This window comes from Typopeltis vanoorti, chromosome 22 (genome assembly GCF_054136105.1).
Source record: "Typopeltis vanoorti isolate ZY-2024b chromosome 22, IOZ_Tvanoo_1.0, whole genome shotgun sequence".
NCBI lineage: Eukaryota > Metazoa > Arthropoda > Arachnida > Uropygi > Thelyphonidae > Typopeltis > Typopeltis vanoorti.
Window position 1 is genome coordinate 59,247,122 of NC_143570.1, and position 21,763 is coordinate 59,268,884.

Sequence of the window (21,763 nt, forward strand, 5' to 3'; positions counted from 1 at the left end):
AAAGATTCTTCTCGTCACTACGAGAATCGAACTCAGGTCCTTTACAATCAATTCGCTATGCTAAATACACAGCCACAACAGATGGCGCAGACAAAAACAAATATCGACATTCTAGAAATAATTAGAAACTTATTTATCTGTCGGATAATGAAAGTCTATAGTTCCTTAAATTTATAACCCTATGATGAAATTATGCCGTATTAATACCTCAGCTAATTTACTTTGAATAGTGCAATCTCCAATGGTTTGAAAAATCCATATCTAGCCATGCTAGTTATGAGCCCATTCTTTTGTTTTTGTGCAACACTGCACAAACAAAACAAGCTGAGTAAAGAGTGACAGACTTTCAGAATTTTAGTTTTCACGCTTTGCAACGCTGATGTTTACTTCGAAGTAGCGAAAAGAACTCTTAATTAGGATATACACGTTGAAATTTTAGAGAGAAAAAAGAATAAAAGCGCAGTAATTCAATTTTGCAAATCGCCCACACAATAAAGGTGATCTAGCATATCAACTAGAGAGAGAGTCTGGCAGAGTGCCAAGACGATAGAGTATTAAGAGACACACTTGAAGCAATTTGATCGATTGCCGAAGAAATGCAGCCATCATTTCACCTATCTTAGGTTTCTATGCGTAAGGATTTGTTACTGTGGTTGATGAAATTCTTCATCTGAAAGGAGCCAGATACATTTTATTCAAAGTAGATTAATGTGAACAAGATTCTCCGCTGTGCACAAGTCACCATGCGGATGAAGCTGTCGCTATACGGTGCTGCTAAATCATTCTAGAGAATCTCGGAAATCCGGAGATGTTTTCGTGATGCATTGAAACATTTGGAAAATTCAGTTGTTTAATACGGATCGAACGCTTCATTTTTGAGATTGCCCCCAAAGATTAACGAGAGAGTTTTGTCTACTGTTTTCATATTCTACTTATCGTATGGCATTAGTGAGTAAGGTAACAAATAAACACATAATCCCAAGTAAGTAAAAGGCACTCTTCCAACTAGAACATTCATTCTTACAAACATGTTTAACAGTCACTTCCATTTCTTCAGCTTCTCTTCGATTTGTGTTCAACGAACCACATTTTCCATAATAAAGGAGATGTAATGAAAGAAGATTTTACCACAACCTAACATATACATTTTTATATAGCTATCTGCTCTATTTTATACCATATCTGCTCTCCAACCAACACGTTATGGGTTTGAATCCCGATGAGGTCATGGATGAATGCTGACTAAGGCGTTTTTTTTTTAAATAGTTTTTATTATTTTTTGTTTTTTTTATCTGACTCTAGATGTATATAAATATATATATATAAAAACAGAAATCCTACTCTAGATGTATATAAATTTTATTGCGGATATAGATTCACCCCCCTCCCCCCCTCGCTTATTGGTGACCTGAGGTAGCTTAATAAAATTCCATGTTTGGTATCTAGAGTAGGATTTCCGGATCAGATAAAAAAAATTACAAAAAATAATAACTATTTCAAAAAATCCTCAGTCAACTTTCTTGGGTGGAAGTCACAAAAAATGAATAGCCGCAGATATTAATAAGAAAAAAGTGACTATAGAGCACTAATTTAAAGCCTTTTTATTTATTTATTTTTTATCCAGTCACTGAAGGGATTAATGCAGCCTTCATAAGATGAACTGTTTATAAGTGTATGTTACCTATTGTGAAATACTGTATAACTTAACTTCTATAGACTGCAACTAAAAACGGAGTTACTGAAGAATTCTCACATGCCACCTGCTGTGGTAACAACAGTTTCAATACGGAATCGTTAAGCACTTCACTAAAAAACTGTTTTCCGATGTAAATAAACTCCATTACAATATGAAATCCGTTTTATTTCTGACCGCGTTGACTGATATTCGCTGACTGTTATTCGTTCATTGATATTCACTGATTGATACGTTAATTGATACCCGTCCAGCTTCAATGAATTCAACTCAATCATTAAATGTTGTGCAAATAATAAATTGTCGAAATCCCATGCTAAAATAACATGATTACTATGTATCCCCAGCAAGTCATATTAATGCTACTAGATGGCGCCACTAAGACATCTTATTTTCAACAAAAAAGGTACCATCTGCAGCAGTGGAGTCTTATCTAGAGATGAAAAAGAAACGGCACCGTTGATAATGAGCCTGAATTTCCCCAGGGAGAAACTTACACATGAAAACAGCTATTCTACGGGGGAATAATGCAAGAAACCTGTTCTTTGCTTCAAGCGTATTCCTACAAGCAGTTTCCTTCTGGAGAAATGTCTTCTGTTTCTCTCGGGGATCGGCAAAGCAGTTCTAAATTCCAGCATAATCAAGTTTCATTAGCGACTGTAACACAATTATTTTGCACGCTATAGATGCTGAGCAAATAGTTTCCGAGGTTCGATGTTTGCACATAACAAGTATTGAAATGTTATTGGCGTGTTTCTACTGTTGAGAGCACCCAAAGGATACAAAGGAAAGATTTACTGCAAGTTAAACAAGAGATAACTATTCTATAGAAAAAGAACAGATTAGCGTCACTAGGGAAGCAGATATAAACTAAGTAGCACTTTACCAATGCTTCGAGGAAAAAGAAGAAACTTGAGGTCGAATTATATATTTAAGACACGTCTAACAGAAGTAATGTCAAAATATACTTAAGAGTAAAATAATTTACTACGCTTTGAACATATCTGCTGTAGACATATTACGATATATTAATATTGATAAAGACCGATTACCCTTTTCAATATAAATTTATGCGACCATAACAGAAGACACTGAGTATTCGAACTAAGAACGTACCCTCAGAATCAATATTGTCATTTTTCTTGACATTGCCCAAGGTAAAAAGATTTAAGTGCTTACGGATTGTGCTAACCTCTGCGAAATTATTTACTAACCCGAGGTGTCTAAGCTTTTATTTCGTATCTAAGTAACAAACTGACTCTTCCCATTTCTTTCTAATTTTGATAGAATCAAATCTGAAAGCTCTGGATCTCCGAGTCCTCGAGATATGGAACTCATAGAAAATTAGAAACGAACAGAAGTAACCGAGGAAAGATGCTTGAAAAATAGCTAAAAAACAAATAATAAAGAAAACCAAAAACATAATTTTGGCCATTCCAAATATTCAGAGATGAGGATTGGGACTGAATGATAAGAATTGAGAAGAGGTTACATTCTTGTCATTTAGAGTATCGACATTATGAACAATGGAACACAGATGAAAATAATTCACACGTATAGTTGAGGCTGTAGCTAATTAACATTTCTATAAACAGAGAGAAAGTTCATTTCATCAAATACAGCTACTGCTGCTATAAACGTAACTCGCAATGACCTGACAGATGAATCTTGCACTTCAGGGTACGATGTCAGTTCCAATGACAAATAAGGAGATACCAAGCTCTCCACTAACTTCCGTAAATAACTAAAATGTCTATAAATGCGGGTAGGTTCCTTCTCTCCCAACTGCTCTTCGACTGCACGTGAGAGATATACGTTAATACAGAAGAGCTAAGTGCGATGGGGTTTACCACAGTGAGTGTGGTCTGTTTGATGAACGGCTATCGACCGTTTTCAGGAGATGTAACTCACCCCGTTCTCGGTGAGCAGGTCAATGGCCACAAATGTGCGATTTAAAATTCACGTAAGTCGACGTGCTCTAAACGTTCGACTTCGCTCTGCAACGTGACTGTATGCCTGGACCAGTAAGGAAAGCGAATACTGTATAACTTTTCATTCATAATGAATTGGTGCACGATAAAGATAGCAAAGTGTGCTAAATGAGTCAGTGCACTGCTGTGGGAATTGCAAATGAAAGGAAAGAAATACAGAAATCTGCTTCGACCTTCTAAAAAATCTTTTTTTTTTTTATGGATATTTTGGTAGAAAGAAAAATGCAAGACACGATCAAAATTGTCCGTTGGCCAGATCGAAAGACATGACAGCCATATTTACTATTGGGTATAGCATAGAGTAAGAAAATAAAAAGCGGGGAAAAGTGAACTTGCAGACGGTCCTAAAATAGGTGCCCACTAGTTCAGTTACTTTCCATTTGTGGTGGGTCTAGTGGCGAAGCGTGAAATAGAATTCAACATTTTGAATTGAGTCATATCATGTCTCCAACAATGCGCAGTCCGTGAGTTTTTCGATCAACTTTTTCGAGTAAAAGTTGGGCAACCTGATGCCTCCGAGAATGGAGGAAAAGCGACTCCGCTTGGTAGAGTCTAATAACAGATAATAACTATATTCAAGTTCCCAAGGAGGAAAAGAGCTTTTTTTAATCGTTATTATTATTCAGACTTACATTAAGTTACTTTCTTTTCGTGAAACAAACTCAGCCGAGAGCTTGTACTGTTTAGACATAAGACAGTGGCATATCATGACCTTAATTGCTTATATCATTAGACACTTGAATAATGTTGTCCCTACAAATAATTAAATTAAAACTAAATTCCCAAATGAAGATCCACGGTCAGAGACGAGCTGTTATATAATAATGGAAGGATAAACTGACACATAAATTCTATGAATCCAATAAGTGCACATACACTGAGCTATTAGACAAGGCAGGTAAGTAAGACAAGACCGGGGTTGTTAATCGCTATCTAAAACATATTCCGATTGCTACCACTCTACGGTGAAGACGTCAGTAATTAGTAAAGTAATTATCAAATGATAGCGATGTCTACACTGCATTTCTCTAGTGATGCTCCCCAGTCGAAACCCATTCAGCCGATAGGTATCGTTAATTCACTCTATTATACAGGACGAAAATTCTTGTGAGGTGAGCTGATTCTGTGATATTCTCCTTAGAAGAAATACGTGAAGTTTTTTGCTATTGTTGTTTACGTCATCGAAGCGGATTGTAAATCTTTCTAACATGAGTCACGAAAGTCCCATTCTCTCTCTCTCTCACACACACACACACACACATTTATTTTGCTATGCACGTTCTGGAGATTCTTCCGCGTGAACCCGAATGGGTGTGGTAGATTCCTTTCCTTCCGACTAGAGGCCGTGTACCGAGTGATATAATTACTTAAGTGCGTCACTATTCCGCTGCAACTGTTGATGTGTTTCAAGTTTTAGCATCAATTTCGAAAAGTTCTGTGAATTTTGTCAGTGACATTTGAGTTAAATTAATGAATTTTTTTTTTGTTTCTACAGAGTTCTATTTCCTTTTTCTTCTGAATTTTGTTAAGTGTTTCTGTAGCATTCAAAATTTTCCATTTTTTTTTTGGGGGGGGGGGGGGGTTGTGATTCTTCATGGGACAATTTCCTCTTTCTGTATCTCTTTCTCTCTAGAAGTATTTCAGTTTTGTTTTACCGACGCTTGAACTCCTCTTGCATCCTCACACACGGGTATATTTTTTTCTTAGTTGTAGGCGCTCCGTTTAGACAACTAATGCAAAACCAATAACCGTTTTTTTTTTTTTCCCCATTCCAGGAACCGCTTAATATGACTTATTTTTAAAATCCTTCCAGGTACTGGTACCATTCTTACTCTAAACTAATGCGTAAGAGAAAAAAACCGTTCTTTAAAGTTGTCTTCATAAATATTTAGCTGTAATAGCGACTAACAGTCCTAAGGTAAACCAAATGCAAAATTCCTGTTTTGGGTTGTTCTTGTTCTTCAAACATTATTTGATATGATTAAGCTAAATGTTGCTCGCACATATAACTTTCCGATTTATATGAACTAAAATGTCAAATAATGCATCATTATCGCTGCATCAAACAATATTAAGGAAAAAAGGGGAAAATAAAGTAGGCTTTACATAATATAACTTCTGTTTCCCTTTTATAAGTGGTTAATCTCGGGATAGGAGAGTGTTCCAATAAGCCGTTGAACTACTTTATACGAATAACAGCGATTTTAGAAATCAGGAATGCTTTTTTTTCTTTGTGTGTGTGTGGTTACATACTCACTGACCAAAATATTAAAACACATCACCAGTTTGAATAGTATTCACCGGTAACACGTCAGTGAAGACACGTATCGGGTTGGCTATAGACAACAATAGGATACCACTGGCAGTGATTTGTTTTAAGTAATAGGTTTCCTGTGTCACTTTGCAAACATTTCTGAAAGAATATTGTGATTTGAAAATATCCGACAGACGACGATAGTTGGAACGAAAGGACTAATTAAGGGTATCCTGTAAACCTTTTCTTTGTTATGTGGTATATACAACAGTATATAGAGTATAGTTAGAATGGTGTGATAAACAGAAAAGGATCAACCGAGAGAAATACTTCATTTATGCGAGAACAGACAAATGATTAACAGGATTCTGAAGTTCACCATGTACATAAGAATTAGTCAAGGCCCGTCCGTATAACTAAGGACTAATGAGTGAGTCTATCTGAGCGTACCATGCATCGACTATTGTCAGGAATGGAGCATGACAACAGAGGAGCATTACACGCACATGACCTCAACAAAATAAAGAAAAAAAGATAAAATGAGATGGGCGAAGGAACATCAGCAATGTACTCCAGACGGCAAATAAAAAGTCGCGTGGAGAGTTGAATCTCTGTGCCTGTTATTTCATGGATGGATGGAAGATATATGGCAAATATAACACGATTGACATGAATCAATTATACTCAGAACAATACAAAGCGACGATAGAGTAATGGTCTGTGTTTTCTTGGTTACTCTTTAAGTCACTTGATATCCTCATTAAATCGGAATTGGAATTGGACAACCCAGCTGAATGCCACCGACAAACAACTTCACCTATTCACGTTGACGATGTATCCTGCACGCTTTCAACTGGGAAGAGCACACGTCGTCAATGAATGGTTACAGACACATGATAGTGTACTTTGAAGGATTGACTGCCCCTCCAAATCGCTACATTTCACTTCACTCCTATTAGGCATCTTTGGGATGTGGTGGAACGAGATGTTCGTGATAGGGAACCACTGCCAGCAAATCTGATGGAACTGCAGGAATTCATCATGGCTGTAGCCACGGAGTCTTTTTTTTTTTTAGGAGCTCATATCGTTGATACCAGAAGTGTCGATGAAGCTTTTATGAAGCCATATGCATGCGTTAATCACAATTTTTGACCAAAATGTTTCCTTGTTGACAGCGCTCTGCGTTCAGGAAATACTTGAATGCCAACATTTGTAGGTGTTTTGCTGACTACATAAAGCAACTATTAGCGTTTTTTTTTTTTTTTTTGTCTGGATGGATGTTGATGAAGTTGAATATTTTTGGATTTTGATCCTAGTTCTGATTTAAATTGGACAATATTTAAACCTGAGCCAAGAAAAAACGCGGATTTATTTACTTATGATTTTATGTCTTCAGAAATCCTGTACTTATTGAAATGTCATGCCAACATCACAGGCTGCTCTTTACAGTTACGATACCCAATTCGTCTGTCTATGGAACTGCTTCTATTCGGATTATGATTCAGAGTTTTTATATATATGTTATGCAGACTGTTTTACATTCACCCGTCCCTTCCCATACAACGCAGAATTTGGGATAGCTTTTATTCTTTCCTCAGACAGGATCTGATGGGGGGGGGGGTTACTTGAACATTAATGGAATTAACTTCTGTAACAATAACTGATTTGTTTTAAATAAATTCGATTTAAATAATTCACATTAAAAATGTTCACGTAAGATCACATACACATTGGTCAGCCTAGCTGGCCGAATGGTAGCGGATCCGCTAACCAACGGGCTGCGAATTCGAATCGCGTCATGGGCATGGATGTTTCTAGCATGGATGACGTAAAAATAAATTTTAAAATGCATAGTAAAATGTATAAAATTAATAAAAATAAAAAAGCGTCAATCCACCCATGACACTAATTGTACGTTGGGTTAAAATCTTTCGTGGGCGAAGGTGACTTAAAGAAAAAAAAGCAAGCCCACACGAAATATAAATGAACGAATTGAAATTCGTTTTGTATGAGCAAATGTTCCTTACACAAAGAGTTCTCTTTGATATTTAAATTGCTCATCATTTTCTATACTAAGCACACTTCCTTCTTGGACGAAAGGAACAAATATCAGAGACGTTGCACAATGTGTTTTTATCTACTTCTCATTATTCTTGATGTATAACCTCCAGATTATCAAGCTTTAATGCTTTACCATTATGTGTTTTAATGAGATTTTCAATTCATTTTTAAAGATTTTTATTCGCTTCAACTAGTTCTCCATTTCTTTAATGTCTAAAATATATTATACACTTTCTTGTATTCGCATTTCTGCATTTTTTACATTTTATTTTTTATTTTAGCTTTAAAAATTGAAAATGACATTTATTTAGAGACCTCATTTATATCTTATAGTTAAACATTTCATACAGAAAAATGAAAATGCCTTGCTTTTTTTTTTTTTTTTTTAAATGAGAAGCCAAATCCTTCGGATAAAGAATAAAATTTTCCACATCCGAGTTTTTCTGTTGTACCATCATTTTATATTGTGAACAGATGGCATCAGCGGCAATATCATATTAAAAACGAGGGTATTAGGAAAGAACTTGAGATTGTCAGCATCCAGGAATGCGTTAGCAGAGCTTATCTCAGGTGGTATGGTCACTTAAACAGAATGGGAGAGGAAAGATTAACAAAACAAGTGTTCTCTGCGAGGTTGGCAGGAAAACGACCCAGAGGAAGACCAAGATATAGATGGATTGATACGGTACAAAGTGCCTTAGACGATAGAAATATAAGATCTGATAATGTCTGAGTCTTGACAAGTAACAGACTGATTTGGAGGAAAATTGTACATAGGAAGTTAGTAATGATGTAATTTCTTTCATGTAGTACTATCATATCCTGTACACCTCCCCCTTGAGGGTACATATTAGGAATCTGATGATGATAATGAAGTTTTTCTGTTAAAATATCATATAGTAAAATAATAAATGCGAAAGTTACCGACTACATATAAAATCCAAGTCGCTTCTGGATAATACTCTTTTCACATCTGCATTAAGACAATGACATAGTTCAACAAGTGTTGATTTTCGTTAACTTAGTTCCTTATTGTATTTTGACTACGTAGTACTAAAGTGATATTTTTCCTTAATTTTATCCTTTTACTCGTATTTATAACTTTCCGACATTTAGTAACTGCTACATATTTTTCATGTTGCTTTGTTTCTATTCTTTGACTATCTTTATCTCTTCTCTAGTAATTTTATTTGGCCTAATTACGGTGTTTTTAGATGCAGCATGCATCGTACACTGTTTTATTTTATTTTATTTTTTAATTTTTGTCCTTTTCTTTTTCTTTTCTTTAATCTCAGTTATCATTTCCGAGTTTGGCCATTATCTCTGGTAATGGTTTCTTTAGGAGAACTTGTTCTTACCCGGCTCGACGCGACGTGCTTCCATTACGTGTTTCGTTAGTTTTTTTGTTGTTATTGTTTTTTTTATTTATTTATTTCGTCTCACCACGCACGTGCACGATTCTTACATCGTTTCCTCACTCACTCACTCACACACAGACTAGTATTCATTTGGGGAAAAAAAAGAAAGAAATGTGGAAGAAACAGACTAATGTAGGTTCTGCTTGACATTAGCGCGAACCCTGATTGTTTCGCACGCACTGCAGTAATTGTTCAATGACGTCATCACCAACGTCACAATCAATTGCACGTATTACAATCTTGACAGTAAGAGATGCATTCTCTTCGAATTGAGCTAATAACATTACCGTACGATGCTTCCCTAAAACCTCAACGGATGCGTGTTAATATGGAACAGCTAAGAGAGTGATGGGGAATGCGACTTAATTATTACAAATAAAGTCGGTTTGCGGAATCAAGAGAGCTTCTTGAACGGTGAGAAGTTGATGGCATAATATGAACATGTCTTAATGTGTAGTAAATGAGGTTGCTCTTAGTGAAGTGAGTGTGTCAAGCGGAAGATCAGAAAGCAATTCGGGTGTCCATTTTTTATTTTATTATTTTTTTTTTGAATCATGCAGTGACGTAATTGGTAACAACTGTGTACATTGTGAGAAAGTGGAACGGTTTAAGACTAAGACGTTGTCGTGTAGGAGTGTATGTTATAACGGAGTATAGCTTTTTAGCTAACCTGGGTATATGCACACAACGTGTTATTTGGTAACAAAAAGATTACACGGTTAAAGTTATGTTTACTTCAACGTCGTTAAAATAGTCACATTTTTTTTTTTTTTTTGTCTGTGGACTTGAATGAAAGAAAGACCTTCATATTTACTAGATGAAGTTCACAGAGATGACGTTACTTATTCACTTATTCATTTTATACAAAACGTCGTTTATTTTGAAATCTTTTCATTCCTTGGCACTATTTGTTACACCTTTTTAAATTTTTTACAAACCAACTATGATACTTGTATGTATGGCGGGGGAGGAGGAATTCCATTGCTAAAAAGAGGGATCATATGGTATCTATGACGAAAGAATTTTTCTACACATTCTTCAGACAGTGTTAAGTTAAATGGTCTTCGATACAACGTCAGCTCACCCATCGAGGTGAGTTCCTTGTGGTCCGTAATGAAAAACTCAAGTGCTACTCTTTCCAAAATCTAAAGATATCGTCGCCTTTAAATGCTGTAACTGTGCAAGCAAAATATTTCTACCTATTTAATAATATTGAACTTTTGCTTTATCGTTTCAAGATGGCAATGCTCAACTTCCATAACGCAGTTTTCAAGACACCGTGACGCTTGCAAAACCAAATACATTAAACACCTACATTTTATGAGGACATGGCCCAAGGTTGCAAGGAAAAAATGCCATTTATAACAGAACTAGCGGTTTAACAATCCAGTCCTGTCGAATTTATTTTGTTTTATTTCCCGAAACAATGGCGACCCCTGTAATCCACATTAAAAATAAAAAATAAATAAATAAATAAATAAAATAAAATAAAAAACCCTAATCTGATTTCAACTAGACCATTACTAAGAGAAATAAAGGAATGGATGGGCAAAAATAGTTTCAAGAAAGAAGAACAAATTACCATTCTCGCTTCTTTCAATAGATCTTGAAATTTGCGCTATCATGTTATTTACTTGAAACCATACTATTTCGTCCTAGAGATCACGGTATTTATTATCTTTTTTTTTTTTCCGAATTACAGTGGTAAAATAACTTTTACTTGAGAAATACTGACAGAAAAGCGCTTTAGTGCCTCAGTTGGTTTCGAGGATGCCCTTGAGCTAGAAAGAAATGGGTTCACCCATCTATGACGCGATGAACTTTTAGTTAGCCTTTTCAAGTGAAGGTGAGTTAGCCGGTTCCATACAAGGCGAAAGAGTTTTTTATCCCGCAATCAGGCAAACTGCTCACGAGAACACACACACACACACACACACACACACACACACACACACACACACACACACACACACACACACACACACACACACACACACACAAATTTATATGGAAAGTATGCTCACAGACGTGGAACATTTATTCAGAATTATGGTTGAAATTCAAAGATCTTCGAAGGTTATGGACGCTTACGAGCCTGTGAGAATCACTGATGATGACTACTCAAGTGTGTTTAGTAAACAGATTCAGATGGCCGTTCTTTGGAATGTGAATTTAAGAATTATTCAGAAGGTGAAAAGTCTGTTTCGTAATTTCTTAATTTATTTCTATCGTGATGCAGTGTTTTTGCAAGGGATCGTGTGAACGGAAAGGACTGTGTTCAAATGTGATCTGTCGCAAGAATTTTCTAATCATTATTCGAGCAAACTTAAATTAGGTGGTGTCTATAAGAAAAGACGTGGATTTTTCTCTAGCAAAAATACTCCTGAGAACAGATGCATAGTAAGTAAAAATTACATCTGCACCATAACAAAAGTATCTATGACAGACTATTAGGGGAATGCCATGTACAGCAAGTAATCGTACTAGTAAATTGATGATGAACTTTCCCACATGAACCGTATGATAACTATTTATTTATATTTCCTACATATTTGCATACGGTTATTTGTTCAAGTAGAGGCGTTCTCAATACACGTTGAATTTTAAATTAGGAAAACCACCTGATATTCTTAAATAACAAAAACAATAACAACATTAATAAAAGTAGATATGAAGATTACGATGTTTTTTTTTTCCTCGTCCTCTGCTGGTAGCTATATCATTGCACTTTTGCGAGAAAGGCATGTTTTTCTCTCGATAAGGTTACATATGAGCCATATAATCTAAACATTTTCCGTTTGAGAATACTCAAACGGAACTGAGAATAAATAAAGCGTTATCAATTATCACTGCAGAGGAAAAAAAAAGTGAACTGATACTGTACGTAATGGTTAAAGTAGTAAAGGACAAAGAAAGTATATTTATATTTATAAAACATCATTTCTGCTAAAAGGGGGGCGTTATTTTCTGATGAAAACGCTATAATTAGCAAAGAGTATATAATTTATACGAATACAGTGATAATGAAGTATTATTATTATTACGTCATACCTCCAAGAAGTCCCAGGCCTAATCTCAGGAGGGCACTCCACCCTACACAACCCAACGTCATATGAAATATTAAGATACTGTAAGGCATCCGACGGTATATCGGCACGGTATTGTGACTTACGCTGCTATTTGATAAACATGATTTAAGAAAAATATGTATTTAATTGAAACTTGTTTTATATTAACCGCTTATTCTCCATTGAGCCAAGGTAACCTTTTAGTACATTTACTTGGACCATAAACACAATAACAAATGACCAACGGTAGTTGATGCATTGTCAATAAAAATGTTGAGAGTCGATAAAAATGATGAGAAGACAACGGCATGAATATTTGGGTTATCGAGAATTATTAATTAAAAGCTTTTAGACCGTGCGGTTAGCCTAGTGGCTTTGCGCATCGCAACCATATTCCTGGGGAAGGAGTGTCCCAGGTTCGATTCCCGTTGTAGACGTGAGGAATTTGAGGTTCTTCCTCAGCCATAGCCAAGTTAGCCGGTCTTGGGCGCGGTCAGTAGGGTTTTTTCCGCCAGTTTATCTGGCGTTTTTCATCCCGCAAACAGGCCCCGTGAACATACGCCTCTACAGTCAATAAAATACCCCCCCCCCCCAGCGGCAGACCAGGCGACGGGGCGGTTGGGAGTAGTACTAACAAGAAGTCGCATCTAAAGTAACACGTGGACCCTGCATAGGAAGCGGGAATAACGCGTAGAAGAAGATTAATTAAAAACTTTTAACGATACATCAAAAGAAAAGAATATTTCAACAGTGGAGAATATTGTCAGATAGTCGGTCAAAGAGCTGAAACCGAAGGATGGATGGATGAAACTGAAGAAGCGGACAGTTCTCTACGTGAACCTTATCTCACATTTCGCATGGAGGATATGGATTTGATAGAGGATGGAGAAGGAAAGGAAGAAGAAGAAGAGCTGAGAAAAGAAGAGAGCGAGCGAAAGGAATGCAGATCGGAAAGTCTGGAAATGAAGATTCGCTTCTGCAGACGTTGAATTAAAGGTCGTGTAGTTATGACAACACTGTGATCACTTTAGTAAGTCTATATCAGTTAAGTTGAGCGGACAATAGTTAAGATGCAATTCTGTGTCCATCATATATAATACTGAAAACAGAATAACAATATTGATGGCTGGCTATACATGTATATTATTATTATTATTATGAAAGAAACATATTATTTAACATATTAAAAGAAAGACAAATACCAAATAATATCCTAAAAGCTATCACAAGTATATATGAAAATAATCAAATACAAATAATATTAAATCATGAGCTATCATATACAAGAGAGATAAACCAAGAGGTCCGACAGGGATGTCCCCTCTCAGTAACTCTTTTTAATATCTACTTAAATGAAATAATAATAAAATGGAATAAAAATTTACATCAAGGAATACTTGTAAGCTGACAGAAAAAGATAATCGGATTGAATCTATGGAAAACGACCCTGGAATGGAAAAGGGAAAACGAAAATGGAAACGACAAAATATAATACACATAGCAAACTGGAATGTAAGAGGAATAGCATATAAAGAAATAGAATTAGACCAGTTATTAAATGAAAGAAATTTTAAAATAGCAGTAATCACTGAAACAAAAAAGAAATTAAAAGGAACTATGAGAACTGAAAATTTTAATGTGATATACAGTGGAGTCAACAGAGACCAAAGAGCACAAGCAGGAGTCGTGATTTGGATTCATAACTCCCTTTCAAAACAGTTAAAACATTATAAATTATGGAATGAAAGAATAATAGAAGCTAGAATAAAAATAGATAGAGGCTATTTAACAATAATTGGTTTATATGCCCCAGAAGAAGGAAGAGAACAGGATAATATTGATTTTTATAATCAGCTACAAAACATATATAATAAAAGAAATAAAAATGATTACATAATTTTAGCAGGAGACTTAAATGCAAGAATTGGAAACACGAAAATGAATAATAATACAGGAATACATACTCTAAATAGAAATGGTAAAAAATTGATTGACTTTGTAGTTTATAATAACCTAAAAACAATGAATTCCTTCTATAAACATAAAGACATACATAAATATACTTGGGCAGCAAGAGGATGAAAATCAATATTAGATTACTTCATATTAAATGAAAAGACATCAAAATTTTCACTAGATGTTAGAGTTCACAGAGGATATGAAATAAGTAGTGACCACTTCATTGTTAAAATAAAATTAAGATTACCACCTAAATGGCTACAAGGATCAAGAACAGAAAGAAAAATTGAAACATTTGTTTATAAAACTAGACTACTGAATGACACAAATGTACAATGGCTATATGAACAAAGAATTAACCAGTATCTAGATAAAATAAAACAAAATGAAGAAATAGAAATAGAATGGCTTAATATAAAAACGATACTAAATGCAGCAGCAAATGAAAGCTTAGGAAATGCCAAAAAATTCAATAAAATGAAAAAAAGATCTGGGATGATACAATCAAAGAAATAATCAAAAAGAAGCCTATCACAAATGGTTAAGCAGTAAAAGATTAGAAGATGAAATAGAATATAAAAGAATAAGAGTCATAGCTAAAAGAGAAGTCAGAAAAAGACAGAGAATCATGGAATAAATTTGTTTCTAATTTAGAACATGATTTATATAAAATAAGACCCAATGTATATAAGATTTTGAAACACCTAAATGCAGATACCAAAGAAAACATAAAATTAAACACTGAATTGAAATTAGAAGAATTTCTAAATTACTACACAGAACTGTGGACAGACAAATATTTTAAAAAAGATAACTGGCAAACAATTAACGAAAATGAAAAGGAAATAACTGAAGAAGAATTAGAAATCAGCCTGAAAGAAACAAGAAACGGAAAATCACCTGGAGAAGATAAGCTAGGTTCAGAAATATATAAATACGCAGGAACAAGATTCAAAGGAAGACTCTTAATATTTTTAAATAAAATTTACTCAACTGGTATCCCCCCCAATAGAATGGAAAAAAGCAATTGTGATTCCTATCTTTAAGAAAGGTAATAGAGATGACCCTAAAAACTATAGAGGTATCAGTATACTAAATTCATGTTACAAAATATACAGCAGAATCTTAAATAACAAACTAATGAAATATTCCGAAAACTTTATTCTAGAGGTACAAAATGGATTTAGAAAAGGACGATCATGTATAGACCCAGCCTTCTGCCTAAAATTAATAATAGAGAAAAGAAGAGAATATAATTTAGAAACACATATTGCATTTATTGACTTTGAAAAAGCATTTGACAAAGTTAAAAGAAACATATTATTTAACATATTAAAAGAAAGACAAATACCAAATAATATCCTAAAAGCTGTCACAAGTATATATGAAAATAATCAAATACAAATAAGATTAAATCATGAGCTATCATATACAAGAGAGATAAACCAAGGGGTCCGACAGGGATGTCCCCTCTCAGCAACTCTTTTTAATATCTACTTAAATGAAATAATAATAAACTGGAGTAAAAATTTACATCAAGGAATTAAACTTTCACCTACAGTTAACTTAAACACTCTTCTCTTTGCAGACGACCAAATAATAATTACAAATTCTGAAGATAACTTACAGAAAGCTATTTTAAATCTAAATGAGATATCCAAAGATTATGGTATGATAATATCAACGGAAAAATCAAAAACTATGGCCTTTAAAGGACAAGATCCAGCAAGAACTAAAATAGTATTAGATAACAAGATCTTAGAACAGGTGAATTCATTTAACTACCTAGGATGTATGATCACATATGAAAATGAAAAAGATATAAACGTAAAAATTGCAAAATATTTAAAAATAACAGGTGTAATTAACACTATATTTAAACCAAACCTAGTTAAAAAACAAACTAGACTAAAAGTATACAATACATTAGCCCTACCAGTCTTAATGTATGGAAGCGAAATCTGGACAATAAAACAAAAAGACAAAGATTAATAACAGCAGAAATGAAGTTCATGAGAAAAACTGCAAAGTATACCCTATTTGAGCACAAAAGAAAGGAAGAAATTATGAAAGAATTAAAACAAGAACCAGTAATAGAAAAAAATTAAAAAATATAAACATACATGGATGGAACACGTTCAAAGAATGAAAACAGAAGATTACCAAAACAAGCCTTAAAGTACAAGCCATTAGGGAAAAGAAAACCAGGACGTCCTCTTAAACGATTCAACGATGACTTCTAAGGCTGGAACAGGTCATGCTAGGCTTAAATCCTTGATACGCATGATTATTATTATTATTATTATTATTTATTCACATAATTGATACACAGTCAAAACAAGATTTAAACAATATTATATAAACAGCAAATATTATTTAAACAACAGTTTGACTGGCGATACAGAACAATTCAGATTCTACCCAAGTATCTAAGAATAGTCTGTCAGGTAGCGTCATAAAATATAGACTGTTCCAAGTAATGTTGTTTTTTGTAGGTGATATGGGGTCACTTCGTTGATGTTAAATTGCTGTAAATAGTTGGAGAGCTTCTTTGAAATTGAGCCAAGTGCACCGATAACTATTGGGATAACTTTAGTGTGTTTAAGCCACAGTCTGCCAACTTCGATTGCCAGATCTCGATATTTAGTAATTTTTTTCCAGTTCTTTGTTGTTAATGTTGTTATCACTGGGTACTGCGATATCAATAATCCAAGCCTATTCGATAATTGTGATGTCAGGTCTATTGTGTTCCAAATGCCGAATAAATGTGTTCCAAATTATTATTATTATTATTATTAACAGTGACCAGCAGGAGGTCAGGGACTCATCGATGGAGGCTACATATTACCAGCGCTAGCTGTCGTGTGTGTGTATATATACAGGGTGTTCGGGATAAATTTGACATATTTATAATTAATTATATTTTTCCGTAAATTACATGTATTAGCACACACTTCTCTTCATTTAAAAGTTTGGACCCTTCTTCATTCATATACAAGATGTCAGAAATGATGGATAGCTGGAACCCACCTGAATCATGGAAGAGAATAACTTGTATCATGATGATTCGTGCCCGCCATCAAAATAAGGATATTACGACTGCTGCCCAATGCTCCCTGAATACAGTAAAAACAATCAGGCATGAACTAGAGACTTGCAATGGTGACTACGAGGATGTAGCAAGAAGAAAGATCCCTAGCAGACGATCTGATTGCGTTCGTACAGCAGAATTCCTCGCAAATCTGCAGGAACAGGTGTTGAAGAACCCTGACATTGGAATTCGGGCTTTGTTCGTGGAGTTGCTAACTGTAGTCAAGCCCTAGATAACAAGGGTAGCCAATGGTAGGCCGTATGTATGGCAGCAGGATTCGGCCCCTTGCCACACCTCTGGGAAAAGTCAAAAATGGTTGTCTGAAAATTTCTACGACTTCACCAGTCCAAATGTTTGGCCTCCAAACTCCCCAGACCTTAACCCCATGGATTATTTTGTATGGGGCGCAGTTGAAAAAGACATCAATCGCACTTCCAGTAATACGAAAGCCCAGTTAATGGATAAAATTAAAACAGTTTTTGCGGCCCTTCCCAGGGAGACTGTAGCATCAGCTTGTTCGAGGTTCCGAAGCAGAATTGAAGCTGTGATCGATGCTAATGGTGGTTATTTTGAGTAAATCTTGTTGATAGTATTGTAATTAACTCTGCCTGTAATGTTTTTTTGTCAATTCATTAAATTTAATAGATACAAAGAAGATTTTCTTTTTCCTTACGAAACTGTCAAATTTATCCCGAACACCCTGTATATATATATATATATATATATATATATATATATATAAAATGATGCCAAAGATCATATTACTGTTCCGTATATCAGCTCTATTTCCAACAAGTTGGCAAGAATCTTCAAGAAATATAAGATATTCGTAACAGAGAGAGTGATGAAGATTCTTGTTATTTAAGAATATCAGGTGGTTTTCCTAATTTAAAATTCAATGTGTATTGAGAACGCCTCTACTTGAACAAATAACCGTATGCAAATACGTAGGAGATATAAATAAATAGTTATTCACCCCCTTAACAAAGCTTCGATCCTGGCTTCGACCAGTAAAACCTAAATATAACAATTTGAAGTATCCATGTGTGTACCGTCTTTGACGTGGCTGCAATTCTCCATATTATGGATAAACTGAGAATTCGAATGAGCTTTGTATCGTAAAACATCTCGGAGATATCACCCTACAGCAGAACCTGGGCCACAGCTTTATCCCAGTCATGTTATTAATTTTTCTGATCCCGACGACGACTAGTCCACGATACACTCAGTAAATTGGGAGAGAGCGATCTGAAATCATATATAAATGCTATGATGAACTTGAGAAAGAAAAATCTTGGAATCAACAGAAATTCTACTAAACCTTGTTCATTTTAATGTCAACCTCAGCTACAACATTTCTGATTGTTACTACTCTGCTGTTCAGCTATGGCGGTCGAGAGACCACGTCCTCGGGCACGAGAACAGCAACACAGTTGCTATGGTTCAAGTAATGTTTTTATGTATCCCTGAATTCACTTCTATGTAATGCACCGGGTGAAGTCTTCAAGAAAGACGAAACTAGTAATGTCTATAAAAATAAATTAGTAATTTTATATTTTATCATTTGGCATATTAAGTTATTTTTTGAAACGTGTCCAATAGCCGTGAAAACCTAACCTATGATATATATTGTTTATGTATACTTAACGAAGTTAATATACTTATTGTTGTTTGTTTACGTGTGTCGTATCATTTCTTCATCACTCTCTCTGAAAGCCGGTTATGAAAAAAAAAAATAATAAATAACGCATAAATCAATGTCTTGACTAATTAACCATTAGACGATCATAAAATGATATTACGAAACTACTACATATACCTTTCGCTCCTCTAATGGTGGCTGTTACGAACCAGTGTCACCACCACCACGAAAAGTCTATTAGAAAGAAAGCGGTATAATAAAAGCTGTGCAATAAAATTAAGTAGTTGTAAAAACAGGAACTTAGGTAAATGTTTGCAACAACCAAGACCTTTCAATTTTTATTCAAGTTCCACAATTACAAGGGAATAAAATTCGCGCGTACAACGTTACGTGCTACAGAAAAACACAGGAAATAAAGCGGTCTGAATTCTTTAATAAGAGATGAAGTAATTCATCGAAAAACCACATTAGAAATCGAAGAACAGCTAAACATACATTAACTATATCTAGTAGCTCTTACTAGATACACTAATCCGTGAAGACCACTCCAAATTCCTGTATTTGTGTCTTCTTCTTAAGAATAAGCACATAAGAATAAGAATATGTCTTATTCTTATGTCTTCCCCTTTATCTCACATATCTTAATTCTGTTAATAATTTAGCCCGTCTTGTATTATTAAATTTGTAATGTGTCCAGCTCATCTCCATTTTGAATGCGTAATATATTTAATAATGCACTGTATACTTATTGTTGATCTTATGAAATGGATATCCTGTCTTTAAGCAACACACACACCAAGATATTCCTTTTCTTTCTTCACTGGATAACTTTCAATTTGTGAACTATACCTTAGTTAAATTCCAGGTGGCACTGCCATGTATAATTATATCTAAGATAGATTGGCCTTAAGCTTTCCTCTTCAAGCTAATATGAACAACCTTTAAGGATATCGTTTATTTTCGGCCAAAACTATCCAACTTAGTTGTATCCTTCTTTTTATCTCTTCTGTCATTCATTATTATTATTATTTTGTTTAAATTTATCTTCGACCCAATTTGCCTGGACACTTTAGCTAATTCACCTAAATCAAGAAATTAAATTATTTCTAGAACTTCTGCATCTTCTGCCAAGGTCTGGCCATTAGGACTTCCCCGTGTCCATTTACGATGTCCCTTTTTATTAAAGAATGAGTTTATAATAACGAGTCTGTTCTTTCCAGTAAATTCTAGCAATTTTTCTCTTCTCTTCTCGATTCTTTTCTCTTTTTTCCATTTAAGTCGGAAATGATAATTATATTTTTTTATTGTAATTTAAGGATTCATCAATTTAGCCATAAAATTCCACGCCTTCTTTATCTGAGTGATCTGAAGTTGGGGAATAAACTGGCAAAATTGTAATTTGATATATTTTGTTTATAAATATTCCTATTTCAGCTATTCTGCTTCCTGAGGACTCGGTTCACTTTTTAAGCATATGGGATTTGTTTAGATGATGCAGTATTACATTTAATATTCAGTGCGAATCAGATATTAGAATGACGAAGCGGGAACAAAAACAAGGGAAACATTTGTCTACTGATTTTTCTAGTAAATTAAGCAATAGAAACACTTCGGAAGAACATAAACAATCGATGTTTTTACAGATATTTAAGATCATTAATGTGAATTAATATTGTAAGGACAAATACACAAAAAGAGATAACAAAATTAACCCAAAGCTGTGAAAGTCAAGGCTTTATGATTCTGAGATACCGTAGATTAGAGTTATTTTATTTATTTTTATTTTTTATTTATCTATCTATTTATTTTTTGAATGGAAGAGTTTCTGTTAAAACGTATGAGAAAATTATTTAATTTGGGACTCTCCGTGGTTAAACGAATAGTACTCCGCTTTCTAACTAACAACCAGGCTGTGGGTTTCATTTACTATGGGCATGTGTCCGTGAAAGTCACTAAAGGTGGTAGATGAATTTCATCTTTCAGCTTAAGATTACTACTACCACCACCTGCTTACTGAAGGTGTGAACTGCCTTGTAAAAGTTCCCATTTTGGTCTCTGTTTCTCGATTATCTAATACATTATGCCTTGATATACAATGTTGACCAACGCAGTAGATTGCCAAAACTCGGAATGAAGTCACACCTATAACAGGACTCGCCATGGTGAAATATTAAACCCACATGTATTCTATGAGCCTCACTTTTCTGCAAAAGACTGGATTCTTTCCTGATGCCTCAAACAGACATTTAAGGAAACTGTAGCCTTTTCTTCACCAAGGCAGAAAAATATGCTTTTTTTCTTATTTTTTATAAAATAAAAAGCAAAGCAACCCTTATTCGAAGTCTTATAAGGACCAGCGATAAATATCACTTCACTTTATATACGTATGCTAAAATCAAAATACGATAGTATTTCACATTTTTGAATACATCTCCAGCGTGATTGGTTGAGTCGTTAACGTATCCCTTTTCCAGACTACGAGCTACGAGTTCGAACCCCCCCTCCGCGGGAAAAGAGATGTTTCTAATTGTCATTGGAGGGATGAATTTCACCGCTCGATGTGAAATAGCCTCCACTTTTAATGGA

At 34.6% G+C, this 21,763-nt stretch overlaps 1 protein-coding gene across 1 annotated transcript in view; it reads right to left on the reverse strand.

The window, feature by feature from the left end:
• Nucleotides 1-21,763, reverse strand: part of LOC150094441 (adenylate cyclase type 1-like) — a 619,545-nt gene that overhangs the window by 338,015 nt on the left and 259,767 nt on the right. The window lies entirely within an intron of this gene.